Here is an 898-nt window from a genome sequence, read left to right on the forward strand (position 1 = left end):
TTGTATGTATGCTATTATAAGATACTATATAAAATGTATATATATATATATATAAATATATATAAACGCTAAACCCTAGAACCTATATATATATATATATATGTGCGTGTGAGTGTATTTTTATGATGTATGTATGTATTTATTTATATTTAGCCCTAAACCCTAAAACCCTAAAACCTAAACATATATATATATTTATGTATATGTAAATATGTATATATATATATATGTGTGTATATAAATTCATACATACATATTTATAAATATATAAATATATAAATATATATATATATTATTTTGTTTGTGTAATGTATCTCGGTGTGCAGTTGGCACACCATAGGTTGCTATATGAGCTCTCTGTAACTATTGTATTTATCACGGCTTTGAAACGGGTACACCACTGGTATCCCAGCATGTTCCTGACAATGATTCTACCGGTGCAAGTCATTCTTTTGGCTAATGTACTTTACGACATATTCAAAAATGTTTCAGCCATATTTTAAAGTACACAAGTAAACATCTGTAATCTTAGATCGATTCAAAACACAATGTAACGGTGAACCTAGTTTTATTTCCTCAATAGTTGTATAAACGTTTACCTTAGCAGAATGAACTTCTTGAATGAACTAAACCACGTATTTATACTATCTCCAAAGGATTTCCTTGAGAATCCTACTGCCAATCGAATCATGTATCTACTCAATTTAGAGCCGACAAGTCCATTCAACATATATCGTCATCTGCCAACCTCCAGCTCATATTACCCCGCACTTCGGTTCGCAAAGCACCAATCATACACCAACCTCCTCTTCTTCCGAGCCTGCGCGGCCGTTCGCCAACAAACCGCACAATACAACTTGGTACTTTTCAAACTTATTAGTTTTCACACTTATGAGTT

This window comes from Sphaeroforma arctica (genome assembly GCF_001186125.1).
Source record: "Sphaeroforma arctica JP610 unplaced genomic scaffold supercont1.210, whole genome shotgun sequence".
NCBI classification, from domain to species: Eukaryota; class Ichthyosporea; order Ichthyophonida; genus Sphaeroforma; species Sphaeroforma arctica.